A 14318-nucleotide genomic window follows, 5' to 3' on the forward strand; every position below is an offset into this window, starting at 1 on the left:
CCTCTGCCTACTGCTTCCCCCTGCTTGTACACTCTCTCTCACAAGTAAATAAACAAAATCTTTTAAATACAGAAAATTAAAAAAAAAAAAGTAGATAGTAAAAGGGAACAGAGATCACTGCTTCTTAGGAGCTACTTGGGAGGGTCACAACTCTTTGGGGCCTTATCTTCAATCTAGGAAGCCACAACTTTTATCAGTTCTCAAGTTCTGGTTTTATCAGATAATCAAGTTCTGGGTGAACAGATGTTAACAAAACACACTAGAGCAATGTGAGAACAAGAAGAATGATCTACTGATTCACACTGAGAAACACAACTGCAGCACGGAGTATTCACTAACGCACACGTGCTGGTGGCACCCGGTCCACATCTCACCACTCAATTTCCTTAGGAACTAAGCAGGTTCTTTCCACAACACCTGAGGGTCAGCTCTGGCCACAGGTTAGGTCAGGCAGGAGTCGCCAAGGAGCTGACGCCCTCCCCACCCCACAGCATAACTCCACCAATAGGGAATGAGAATTTATAGACAAACAACTACAGCTTCATTGGCCCTGGAGTGCAACAACTCAGAGGCATTGTTCTATTCCATCTCCCAAGGTACAGGATGTAAGCCCCAAAAGACCACAACAGTAACCTAACTCTTTAAGGCAGCTGTCCTGGCCTCTTTGTCACTTACTTTCCCACCAATCCCCACTCCCACAGGAACTTTCTGGGTTCACTTTTCAAGTAAAACAGTTCTTTCAAGGGTCTCATTCCACTGAAATCAAATCTAAGACAACTGGTCAGCATGGTTATTTTTTCTTAGTAGGAAAATCTTACTGTTAAGCCAAATTAATTTTAAGAAGTTGTGGGATAACTATAAAATCCCAAAAAGAGAAAATAGGAGATCTAAAGAACTGGTCAAAAAAAAGACATTTTTTTGAAAATAAGGATCTATCTTTTGAATAGTTCAAAGTAGAAGATACACAAACAGCTGTAAAACATATAAACTGATGCAAATTAGAACTACAGTGACATACCATTTCTCATCTATCAGATTAAATACACACAGACATACACACACACCCAGAAAGTTCTGACTATACACTGTTTGCAAGTGAGTAAAAAGGCAACCTCACACACTGCTGGAAGGAATTTAAGATGCCATAATGTCTAAGGGAATTTGGCAAATTGCCTTAAAAAATGCATATTTATGATCACACCTAAAACTCCCATTCTTGAAACAGATATGGTACATCCATGTAAAAGACGATCACACAACCATGAAAAGGAATGAGGACTGACTCCATACAGTGCTATAAGATGATCTCCAATATGACTATATACGTGGGTTTGCTAATTTTTTGAAACTAGCAATTACAGATAAAAATCGGTTACCTAGAAGGGGAGTAAGAAAATAAAAATGTACCTTATTTTGAAGTAGCATAAATGTTTTATATATAATTACAAAACAAAACTATCAAAATATTTAAATTCTAAATACTAAAAATAAAATGAAATAAAAGGACCTTACTATATAACATGAAATATTAAATTTCATATTTCAAATATTTATTTCACAAAATGAAATAAATGAACCTGACTATATAATAAGATGGCAGAAAAACTGTGGATTTTTCTTCCAAGTGGACTTACTTCAAGTACTATAAAAGTAATACTTTGACTGTAAACTTCAGTGGGACACGGGCCAAAATTCAGGAATCATATTAGTGCTACTGGTTTAAATATAGAAATACATATTAAGATAAAAATCAGTATTATATATGACAGTTCTATATGCATTTTATGTATTTTAACTCACAGGTTTCACTTATTATAGTCTGTATTTTATACTTTAATAATATATGCTATTTTCTATTACATTTATATTTAATAATACATAATATTATAAATATATAGAAGAAAAAAGTTTATGTAAAAGTCAACTTAAAAAGGCTCCTTGGCCAAGACCATTTGAGCATCACAGTAAGAATAAACACTGCAATGCAATACACATATAAAATATTTTAATCCACAGGCCCAATGATACTTAAAAAAAAAAAAGTCCTCGTTGGTCTGCTTTCCCAAGACTCCTAGCAGGAAACAACTCAATAATTTGAAAAGTGGTAAATAAAGGAAAGAATCAAGTATTTCGTATGCCTTTCCTGTGCAAACTGTGCCACAGAGTAATCAACTATATGATGAGGAAAGTTTCTCTCTACAGAGATATTACAGGTCATAAATAATGCCTCGATATAATTAGGATATCAACATCTTGCATGTTGTCATTGAAATAAGAAATCTGAACAGTGAGCAACAGTGACCTAGTATCACAGAGACAACTAAATACGTACATCTTCATGGAGTACTTAAGGACCTTCTTATGAAATATTCTGTCACCCTGACACCACAAAATAAAGAAAAACCTGAATTAGATTAAGCTTTTAAATATGACTGCTGATTTGCAAAAAAGCACAAGGGAAAGAGAGGCTTTTTACTATAGGGATGCAATTAACAAAACACAAAATGAGGCACTTCACATGGTAAATAAATTAAAAGGGGAAAAATGCAGTAAGTAGAAGAGAAAGATGTACATACCAACCAAATATAATTATATGGATTTTGTTGTGATTCTGTAGAAACAACTATTTATGAACAAATGAGGAAAACAAACTAAACGGCTATTTAGTAACATTAAGAAATTATTGGATATGATCTCATATCCATTAGAATGTTCACTGTCCAGAAAGAAAGGAAGGAGGGAAGGAAGGGAGGGGAGGAAAGGGGGAAAGAAAGAAAGAAAAGGAACACCACCGAAAGCAGTAAGTGTTGGAGAGATTGTAGAGAAAAGAAAAATCAGAACTCTTGTGTACTTTTGGTGGGCATGGAAAATGGTACAGCCACTCTGGAAAACTGTTTGGAGGTCCCCATATGATCCAAGAGTTTCATTTCTGGGTATACACCCAAAAGAAGTAAAAGAATCTTGAAGAGATATATGCATACACATTTTCACTGCAGCATTATTCACAAAAGCCAAAGACGGAAGCAACCTAAATGTTCAATAACGAATGAATAAAGAAAATATGGTATATGTATATAATGGAATATTCAGCCTTTAAAGAGAAGGAAATCCTGTCACATGCTGCATGCTACAAAACTCATGATCCTAGAGGATATTATGCTAAGTAAGCCAGTCACAAAAGACAAATACTGTGATTCCACTTATACTGTATAAAATAGTTAACATCAAACTCAAAACCAAAAATTAAATAAAATGGTTGTTGCCACCTACTGCCAAGAAGGGGAAATGGGAGGGTTTTGTTCAATGGGTTTCAGTTTTGTAAGATGAAAAAATTCTAAAGAACTGCTGTACAGGGACGCCTGGGTGGCTCAGTTGGTTGGACGACTGCCTTCGGCTCAGGTCATGATCCCGGAGTCCCAGGATCGAGTCCCACATCAGGCTCCCAGCTCCACAGGGAGTCTGCTTCTCTCTCTGACCTTCTCCTCGCTCATGTTCTCTCTCACTGTCTCTCTCTCAAATAAATAAATAAAATCTTAAAAAAAAAAAAAAAAAGAACTGCTGTACAATGAGAATATAGTTAACACTACACTTAAGTATACTAACTGCACACTTAAAAATACTTAAGATAACAACTTTTGTTTTTTACTACAATTTTTCCAAAGTACATTTGAATCCCTTTTCAAATAAAAGGGATTTTATTTTTCAAATAAAAAATAAATTATAGTCAATTTTTAAAGTGTGAAAATGGTATTGTGGTATATATTTTTAAGTAGTCAGTATCTTACATAAATACATATAAAAATATTTATGAATGAAATGTGGTACATGTATTGGCTCCAAAACAACTGGAGGTGGGGGTAGGGGTGAAAAGAGACATGGAACAATGGGGTTAAAGATGAAACAAACCTGGTGATTACTGCAGCTGGGTGAGAGTTCATTATGCTATTCTGTCTTCTTCAGTGTATATTTGAAAATGCGCTCAATAAAAAGTTAAAATACTAATACACACTTGTTGGCCAATGGCTTATATTAATCAATGAGATATTTACTGAAAAGAGTATGCAACATTTATTTAGGAAAGTAGCTGTATATCATAAAGAAGTAAGGTGCAATTAGAGTTAAAATAGCTTGTGCCTAGGCAAGTGAAGAGTAAGCAAAAAAGAGTTATCCTTATTTGTATCACAAACAAAGTTGAGGTTGGAGGTGGTAGACAGAAGTTATACATTCCCACAAAACATTGCTTGATGGCATTTTCAGGGGAAAAAAATATAGGATACTATGTAGCACATGTTTCACTAAAAACCTGGGCAACTCTCAGGTTCATGAGAAAACTACCACCAAGAATCAATACCTATAAATGTATTTGCACATCATGCAAATGTGTACAAATGGCTGTGGTGTCCTCAGACCACAAGCAAGTTTTTTTTGTAATCTTGGCCTTCTTCATCTCTAATGCTGACACTAATTTAGAACCAACATAAATGAACATAAATGTCTGTGATCATGACTTAAAAATTATTTCAGGATTTTTCAACAAAATTGGCAAAGGAGTGGAAATAATCTGATTTGAAATACAGTCTAAGAGCTGTTCCAGAAAACATCACAATGTATAGTTTCTGTGAGGGGAACACTGAAAAATTCACTTGAAGATAAGCACTAAGGGGGCGCCTGGGTGGCTCAGTGGGTTAAGCCGCTGCCTTCGGCTCAGGTCATGATCTCAGGGTCCTGGGATGGAGCCCTGCCTCAGTCTCTCTGCTCAGCCGGGAGTCAGCTTCCTAAACCACCACCCCCGCCCCCGCCTGTCTGTCTACCTACTTGTGATCTCTAATAAATAAATAAAAAGTCTTTAAAAAAAAAAAAAAAAAGAGCCCCGTGCACACAGCACTAGAACCTCAGATACCCAATAGGCCTGCTTAATGGATTCTCAAGGGGGACATGCCATAAATTGTTAAGGCTCCAACAATTAAGAAAACCAATAGATTTCAAATGTGAACTTCAAACATAAAGCCAAGGACAGGTAATACAAATGATGGCGCTGATTTACCCCAGAGCTGCTTCTTGCATGAGAAACTGTAATGCTCCAAAGGAAACAGATTTAACATTGGTTACTGAGTCACCCAAGCACCTTAAAGAACCCAGCAAGTGTCTGATAAATTAACGAAGAACCACAGATCCTTCGTGCTAGGTAAGGCCGTACAAAAAAATTCTTATTTTCTTCAACATCTGCTATTAACTGCTGAGAGAGAGAGGCAACAGGGAGAGGAAATCTTCCTTTTAAGAACATACTAACAAGTTCATCTTTAAAATGAATCACTTCCTAGGAATATGTCCACAGATAACTCATCTCATTCACTTATCCTGGTTCTAGTTAATTTTTAGCAGCTTTTATTTCAGACTGATACATCTACTATTTCCCACCAAATTCTATGAACCTTTATCAGTTTCTATAGCTACCTGATTTAATGTTTACAATAAAAGTCCGATTAAGTAAAATAATTTAAAATTTTAATAATGTACTATAGAAAATATTTTGAAATAGATCATTAATTCTAAAAAACCCAGAAAGTAAAAATTCATTCTTCTACATTTACTGAACTCTAAAATACATACCAATACCATTTAGATAAGGAATTACTTTTTGTATGGGAGAATCATTCTGATTTTACTTACCAGTAATGACATCACTTAGTCTACAGTGAGAATAATCTTTAAAAATCTAGCCCGGTTTTATCATCTAATTTTATAAGTTTCTGCCAAAATCCCAGACATACACAGAAAAGAAAGCAAATCTCAACTCCTACAGAATGGCTTTTCTGCTGTATAATATAGTTCACAGATTTTTATTACACAGAGAAAGGTTTCTAAAATGATGTTTTTAAATAGTAACAACGGCTCTCCTGAAAATCATTCACTCACTAAAAACAGGTAGACCTTTAGCCATTTAACTGCCCATTATCTCTAAATATTAAGATAAATACAACACGCACAAAGACTATTTTGTAAGATGATTGACAAAACACAAAGAGCTATTACTGATGCTATAACCTCAACATGAAAATTCTATTCACAAAATATAGCCCACTTGTTAAAACAATATCACTGCTATATAATACTTTTCATCCTGGCAACCACAGGCAAGAGGCTAGAAAATCTATGGATAATGGAAATCTCCAAACTAAGGGTTCACTCTTTTCTTTTTTAATTAAATAATAAAAATTACTTTAAGTAATTACACACATTTTTAAACCATTTCTTTACTCCAGAACATAGATGTATTTTGTCAAACTGTGAGAAACTTTAAAAATTCTTAATGGATGCTGACAAATAAAATAATAATAAAAAGACTAATTAAAATACTAGCATTTGGAGTGGGAGGGATTCTTACCATTGGCAGTGCATTGATGTGGGGATGTGCAATTGAATATCCGGTACCGCCAATCACAAGTTTCTGATGCTGAGAAAAAGGAGAGTAAAATATTCAGTGTGCCCTAAAACAAGTTCAGCTTAAGAAATTTCACATACCAAATATTCATGTATCAAATTCTATTTATGTCTGTAAGGTCCCCATCACCAGTGATTATCCTTCTCTCTCCCTCCACAACTGTTATCAGGAGCAACAACAGCAACTTTTGAGTAGTATGTGGCAGGCCCAGAATCTTTACAACATTCCTAGAAGGCTGACACAATGAACAAAATGAGAGTGGAAGAGATGAAACTGCACGAAGTGCAATTTTGTACACTTCACCCTGATTCAACTTAACTTGTGCAAATATTACTGCAACAGGGCCCAGGACAGTGTGTTCATAATCTATGATCATGAGTCATGAAGACTGGTATCGACTGGTCTTCTACATATTCTGTTTAATAAAGACAAACGCATGGTTGGTTTCAAGTTCAGTCTCTTCAAAGTGTACGTTTGACAGACTTGACGCAGTCCCCTGAATTGCTAAGCCACAGCCTTCTGTGTCAACATACAAGCTGTTGTTCGCATACCCTGCCGAAGTGGCAGCTCTCAGGTGGAACACGGACCACGGCAGACGCCACCATATGCTGGGCCCGAGCACAGCTTCATGCGAGAGGCAAGTGGATTGTCACAGAAAGGACAGCAGGAGCTTTACCATCAGTACCTCACTAGTGAATTAAGTCAGCAAACACTACAAAGATAACTAACCAAATACACGGAATAAATGGAGAAAGAATTTAATCCCTTGACATCTGCTCCTCTCTGATCTGATCTTTCATTGACTAGAACTCTCATTTGTGCTCGCTGCCAACTCCATGGCCATACTGAACTAGTGCAGTGCTACTACAGAACTCCCAGGAAGTTATAATTTTAGGAATTAAAATAGTATTTATTAAACATGGCACAAACACACTGAAATTATAGATAGCTACGTGAACACACAATATCCCACCAGTCACCGGTGCTTCAGAACACTGCAGTGAGCACCAGGGTGTTTTGGCATGAGGCGCTGGAGAACTAGTCGGCAGACCCTTTCTAACACCCCCAGAGAGACATCATGATTGAGTCCAAACAAAAACTCAATTAGAGCTAGCACTAGGCTCTGTCTACCTCTGGGTTATCTGTTATAAATACCAGTTGTTTTATCATAAAGATTTCATGAATTTTTGAGTTATAAGCTATATATGGTTACTTGTTATCTAAAAACTGGCAGGCTGCAACATATCAGAGAAAAGTTTTGCATACATTAGTTCTATTTATTTATAAATAATTAACATGTGCTCCTAAATTACATACATCTTAAAACACAGAAAACGAAAGTTAAAAAGAAAAGATGTGTGCTCATATGTCAAATATCCTTCTTGATAATCTCATGATTTTAACCATCTTCTAAAATGATTAGATCGTGGCAGGTGAAAAGCTCATTCTAGTAGTTTTAAGTATCAGTGCTATCATTACATTGTTTCCTATTTACATTTCTTATATTCAGGTTTTTATGTATAAATCTTTAAATTATTAGTCTGTTTTGGGAGGTCTGGTAGAAACTAGATAAGATAAGCCATAAATCAACATGATCAAACATAAGTAAACTTATAGAAGTAAGCTCAGACACATGGCAATTCCCAGAAAAGGGATGAAGAAGGGCTGGGAGTGTCCCTGCTACTCGGTGGAGCTCCCACTCTTCCCCCTTACACAGGACTTTCTGATGTCAGACTGAATAAAAGGTACAAATCTGAACCTCTGTATTAAATATTAATAACATTTAATTTTTTTAATTTAAAAATACAAAAAAGAGACTAATAGAGCCCTGTACTCCAAAGGATACTTATTTTCATTACGAGGGTATATATACATACCACACAGAAACTCACACCAATCTATCTACCTTTGGAAAATCCTAAACTAGGTCATTCCAGTTGCTAGTCTTTCTTGTTCCTCCTCTGCTTGATTCTCTTAGTTTTCTCTTACTTTTCCGTGATTAAGGAGTCTTTCTGTCATCACTCTTGCAGAGGTCTCTAATTATCTTTTCTCTACTTTTATTTTCTTCATTGATTCATTTAGCTTTTCCTTTCAGACTATACCCCCTTACGGGAGAGAGTCATAACAGCAATTTAATAAACATTTAAGTAGTTAAATAAATATCTGATTCTAAGATTTGAAGGGTAAATAAATTGGTGGAAAACAATATGTCAACAGGTACACCCATTTGCACACACAACACAATCTAAAAAACGGAGGAATTTCCTCTTTTAAAAAAACCTTATTTCTTTATTCCACAGAAAGACTGATTTTGTGAGTAGGAGGAGAGACAGAACGAGAGAATCTCCAGCAGACTCCCTACTGGGCATGGAGCTGGACATGAGGCTCAACCTCAAGACCAAGATCATGACCTGAGCTGAAACCAACAGTCAGACACTTAACCAACTGAGCCTCCCAGGTGCCCCCAAACAGAGGGATTTCAAAAATATAGATATATGATATAATATGATCTGATATTGCCTGGGCCATATTTTGGTTTCTACATATTTGGGTTCTACATTTTGGTTTTCCTAGTCAACTCATTTAGCCAAGCCCTGGCCATTTTGTGCATTTATAAAGCATATCACACAATTCTTCAGCTTGTAAAATGAATTGTTTGAATTTTAAAAGATAAAATTATATATCCTACAAAAAGATTACAAAAATATAAGGTTTTTAAGATAATCTGACAGAATATATATTGAAACTATTTGTACTAAAGTAATTCAAGTTGTCCAAAAAAAGCAAAATGTGTATCCATTACACTTGCCTTTATAATCACACTTACCGCACATCTCCTACTCTTCACCATAGAATGTCACCAATCTCTCCGTTTTCTGCCACTTTGACTGCCATGACGTAACTCATTCATAGCAGAAATTACCTTCTACTATCATTCTGGCCACAAACCTAGTCCATCTCTTTTGAGGCTCAGCCCAAATCTGCTTTCTCCCTTGATTATTTACCCCACTACCCACTGAGACACATATGTGCCTCCTTTATTACACCTGTGTAGTGCCATATACTCTTATCGTGCCTCCCCTACCAGACCTCTTGAGACCAGGGACTTACTTGTTCACCCTGCTGTACCACAAAAGCCCTAAGAATAGTGAACAGAAAATACACAGTTCTTAAGATCCATAAGTTGACTAAGTATTGTATTATTAATAATATAACATAGGAATAGGTATGCACGTATTTGAAAATAAAACACAATAGAAACTATTACAGCACAAATTAATTATATTGGTAAGGGACAACTTACAGTGGATTTTTGTTTTAAAAATGTTTAGGAAAGCCTGGCTATTACCAGTAATTTTAGTACCACTTCTAGGAAGTAGCAAATAAAGGCTGATATTTAGCCATTAAAAGAAAACTCAAAGAGCACGTGACCAGTCACATTATAAAATTAGTGTTAAAATCAACAACTACTTTGTGTACTACATAAACTAAACCCATTTGCTTTACTTCTTGTAATGCAATAAATGTGTGTAGGCTTTGGTTCTGTATCCAAATACAAAGCTTTGCTTTTACAATCTATACTTCAGGACATTTTACCTGAAGTAGATGGAAGTATTAATTTCAGAATAGAATTTCAGCACAGAAATAGACACTAACTCAGCAGACATCTAAAATCTACCCCCTACACATAATTAGGAGAATTGTTTTTTAAGATGCAAAAATCTTTTTAAAACAGCACAACAGTATATTCTGACTAATCTTCAAAATTATTACGCTTGAGGGGTGCCTGGGTGGCTCAGTGGGTTAAGGCCTCTCTGCCTTTGGCTCAGATCAAGATCCCAGCGTCCTGGGATGGAGCTCCGCATCAGGCTCTGTGCTCAGCAAGGAGCCTGCTTCCTTCTCTCTCTCTCTGCCTGCCTCTCTGCCTACTTGGGATCTCTGTCACATAAATAAATAAAATCATAAAAAAATTATTACGCTTGAGAACTTAATGGATTATGGGTTCTTTCCCCCAAGGAAAGGTACAAGCAAAACAAAAATGTGCTTATAATTTAGTGTAGCAACATAATCTAATCTAGAACCTAGTAGCCAGAAACAAATTCAAGAAACTGTACCTCGTATCCTTAACAAATAGAAATTACAAATGAATTTAAATTTGTGGAGAATTTGGGGAATCATTCCAGGAATTAAGAGAAAAACGTAAGAATCCTAACATAATCTGCTAAGAAAATGTTTATTAAATGAATTTCTTGGCAAAAGAAATGTCACAGATAAAGCCCAAATTAAATTGCTTAGCACATGACTGAAAACACAACAAAAAGTAATTACAATTATATATATATATTTGGAACAATAAAAAATATATATATATATTTGTAAAACAAAAACTTTCAACTGTATCTTCTCAATTCCACTAATCCGTTTCACTAAAGACTTTATTAGCTGTTTTCCTCCATATGGCAATTCCTAGTAACATACTAAGCATTCATTCATCAAGGCCGCTAAGCGTCTGGATGTCTGCGCTCTCCTCTCCCCATTTTTATCTCCCACCCAATCACGTACACTGATAATATTCTGGGAATCCAGATGATGAAGCTAGTGGAAAGGGGGAAAGAGCCGTAACAGAAGAATATCTTAAGGAAACCAACCCTGAGGTCAGAGTGAAAGGCAGAATGGTACAGATCAAATAGCTCTGCCATCACTGGCTATGATTTTCCACTTCCTTTTGTTATTTAGGTGACTCAGGAAAAATGGAATCAAAAGCTATATATTATGATCCCATTTTCCTAAAAATTAGATATACTCAATACCACAAAATCATATCAAAAACAACTTAAACATGCACTAGTGTCTAATTGTCCTATTATTACTTACGTCAGTTGGGTTAGTTTCATTGGTTGCATCATATGCAGCTAAATTCTGTATTAAATTTACATTTAAAAAAATTACTGTGCAAGAATAAGACAGCTATCGGAGCACCTGGGTGGCTCAGTGGGTTAAACGCTGCCTTCGGCTCAGGTCGTGATCTCAGGGTCCTGGGATCCAGTCCCGCATCAGGCTCTCTGCTCAGCAGGGAGCCTGCTTCCCTCTCTCTCTCTCTGCCTGCCTCTCTGTCTACTGTGATCTCTCTCTGTCAAATAAATAAATAAAATCTTTAAAAAAAAAAAAAAAAAAGAAGATAGCTATCAAGTACCTTGAAATCTGCCTGTCAGAGAGTAAGCAATCCAGTTAAAGACCATAAAAACACAAATTCAATTAGAGAAAGCCACAACGTTTTTAAAATTAAAGTTTAGTTTGGGCAGTTTCAAGTGTTAATGAAAGTCCAATTTATTTTTCAGGCACGACATCTACCCATCAAAAGCTTCCAGTTCACTAACTTTCAAAGCGTGAAGAGAATGTGAACATGTGAAAAGGCTTAGATTCAAACTTGAGTTGTGATACTAGAAAGGTGATATAAAACATACGGATAAATACGCACTATTGTTAGTTGCTTTAAAAAGTGAACATATCAACAAAGAAAGTATAATTTCCTTTTCCAAAAAAAACTGCTACTAAATTAATTGTGCAACTTTTAATTTATAATGCCTTAAAAACATGACAGACCTGACACTGTTTTCTTCTTAACACAAAGCTGATAACAGCTCAACTTTTTATTTTTTAAGTTTCAGAGAAAGAAACAAGTAAAGGGGTGACAAAAGGCAATAGGAATAGTTCAGGATCTAAGAAGTAACAGAATGCATAAGAAAAATCAAACTTTGCTTGTGACCACATATGAAGGTAGGTAAGTACCTCAGCACCTGGCGAGTTAGAAGAAAAAACTGATACAATTCCTACATCTTATTCAGTTTCTCACTCTTCCCAAAGATTGAATATTTGATTCAAGATACCAAGAATTTGAACAGCTAAATTAGGACAACACAAAAATCATTCTGCTGAACAATACATTCCCAGCAGAAATGAAACAGTTCTGCCAGGGATGTTGGGTCTTTGATTAACAGAAAGATTGTTCCAGAATCTAACATAATTGTGACACAGCAGGTCCCTCACTCAGATATAACTGGCCTAGAGTAAAATTTGCACATCAGGTACATGAAAAGCTCCTCAGGTGATTCTAGTTGGGGATAAAAATCACTGGACTGGGAGCCTGGGTAGCTCAGTGTGTTAAGTCTCTGCTCAGGTCAGGATCTCAAGGCCCTGGGATCAAGGTTCCCATCAGGCTCTCTGCTCAGCAGGGAGCCTACTTCTCCCCCTCTCTGCCTACCTGTGATGTCTGTCAAAAAATAAATAAAATCTTAAAAAAAAAAAAAAAAACACTGGACTTTGTGGCAAGAAAGGGCAGAATGGGGTTTTACTAGTCAGAGTCTAGTAATCTATGGGCGGGATGAGGAGGTGGGGTGGAATGGGGGGATCCGTTCTTTCAAATATTAGCACTGCAAAGTGACTACTCCTCAGAACTAGGCTGGGAACCATACTGTAATGATTTTAAGGTTAACCATAAGAAACAAAAGATAAATTCAACCTCTCTCCCTAAAAATGAATTAGGAAAGAAAGGACAATAGTGAAAACATCTTAGAAAGAGACCCAGAAAAAAGACTACAAGACAGAGAAGTTATCATTTTAAAAGCACAAAAGGAGCAATGCTGATACTTAAATTTAGATAAAGAGTTTCCCGAGTGAGACTCTTTATGTGACAGTACTGTAGGTAGTAGGTAGGAATTATAGAAAGTTATTTTTTTTTCTGCTCAATATGAAGGAAAACTGTCACACAAATCAATTGAAATGTTCGAACAAAACCTATATATATCACTCAGCACGAATGTTACTACAGTGCCACATGGTAAGGGGTCATACATGTGCCCTGTCCAATTCCTTCCCACTAGGCTTTCAAGTGTATTATTAGGCCCATCAGTAGCTTCTGTAGCCACCTCTGTGCAAGTTAGACTCCAGGAGGACAACTTAAGAAGGGGGGGGGGGGCTGTACTACAGCAGAGGGGGTTAAAGAGCCTGTGCTGTGGAGCCACACAGATTGGGCTGGCAGCATACTAGCCCATCAAAGGCAAGTTACTTAACCTCCTGGTACCTCAGTTTTCACATATGGAAAATAAATTGTTTTAAGAGTTGAAAAACTTAATATTTGTAAAGTGCTAAACAGTGCTTGTTTTAAGATTCACATGCAATCATTTTTTAAATAATATATATAAGTAAAGGGGTGCCTGGGTGGCTCAGTATAGATTAAGCCTCTGCCTTCAGCTCAGGTCACGATCCCAGGGTCCTGGGATCAAGACCTACATCAGGCTTTCTGCTCAGCAGGGAGCCTGCTTCCCGCCAGCCAGCCCCCCCACCCCCCCGCCGCCTCTCTGCCTACTTGTCATCTGTCAAATAAATAAATAAAATCTTAAACACACACACACACACACACACACACACACACACACGTAAGAGGAGCCCCTCCCTCTGAAATGACATAGTGCCACACCAGAAAAACATCATAGCTGACACTGGTGGCCCAGATGTGAGCACCCACTTGCTCCCTTGGCTGCACACTTCTATGCAGGGTACAAACTCCCCATTCATATTCTGCTGTGCTATGTACTACTGTGACTGGAGAGTCCTGTTAATACATTAGATCTTTCATGAGTTCATTTATAACAGCATTACTCCTCAAAAAAAAAAAAAAGAAAAAGAAAAAGAAAGAAACAAACAAACATTGATAAAACATTTAGGTTAGAACAAATCTGGAGTGTGACCAAACACGGCAGTTGTCCTGTGTGACCACACAGTAACAATGAGCACACATTACTAGTGTGATAACACCCAGTGATGAAATGAATACACCTGACCCTCTGTCTCAGTGAAACAGAGCCTCTCAATCACA

General features: G+C 36.6%; 1 protein-coding gene across 28 annotated transcripts in view; it reads right to left on the reverse strand.

Moving 5' to 3' along the window:
- The window catches only part of TBL1XR1 (TBL1X/Y related 1), a 172682-nt gene that overhangs the window by 79483 nt on the left and 78881 nt on the right, over positions 1-14318 (reverse strand). For 20 of the 28 annotated variants that reach the window (XM_082727703.1, XM_082727699.1, XM_082727684.1 and 17 more), the window contains one exon: positions 6386-6454. The exons of the other annotated variants lie outside the window; for them this stretch is intronic. The gene's annotated coding sequence lies outside the window, so the exon portion shown is untranslated. The remainder of the gene's footprint in view (positions 1-6385; positions 6455-14318) is intronic. 28 annotated transcript variants of the gene reach the window in all.

The sequence above is a fragment of the Mustela nivalis genome (assembly GCF_964662115.1).
Source record: "Mustela nivalis genome assembly, chromosome: 1".
Classification (NCBI taxonomy): domain Eukaryota; kingdom Metazoa; phylum Chordata; class Mammalia; order Carnivora; family Mustelidae; genus Mustela; species Mustela nivalis.